The following is a 281-nucleotide window of genomic DNA, read 5'->3' as shown; positions in this document are numbered from 1 at the left end:
GCGCTAAAGCGGAGTCGGTCGGTCTCACGGACGCCGAGTTACCAGGCGGAAAGCGGTGCGCAGCCTTTCGCTGTCACTCCGGCGGGCAGCACCGCACCTCCGAGTGCTCGGTACCGTACGCTGCGCCTCCCCCTGCCGCACGCAACGAGCCATACCCGGAGGAAATCGGCCTCGGCCTTCCTCAGATATCAGCCTCCAAACGGGCGTCACAAATCAGGGCACATGGTCAGCTGCAAAGCAGCGTCATTACAACCTCTCACTGCACCCCACACGACATTCCG

The sequence above is a fragment of the Heptranchias perlo genome, unplaced genomic scaffold, assembly GCF_035084215.1.
Source record: "Heptranchias perlo isolate sHepPer1 unplaced genomic scaffold, sHepPer1.hap1 HAP1_SCAFFOLD_443, whole genome shotgun sequence".
Taxonomy (NCBI): Eukaryota; Metazoa; Chordata; class Chondrichthyes; order Hexanchiformes; family Hexanchidae; genus Heptranchias; species Heptranchias perlo.
The sequence above is the reverse complement of the archived record's forward strand: the minus strand, read 5'-3'. Positions refer to the sequence as shown.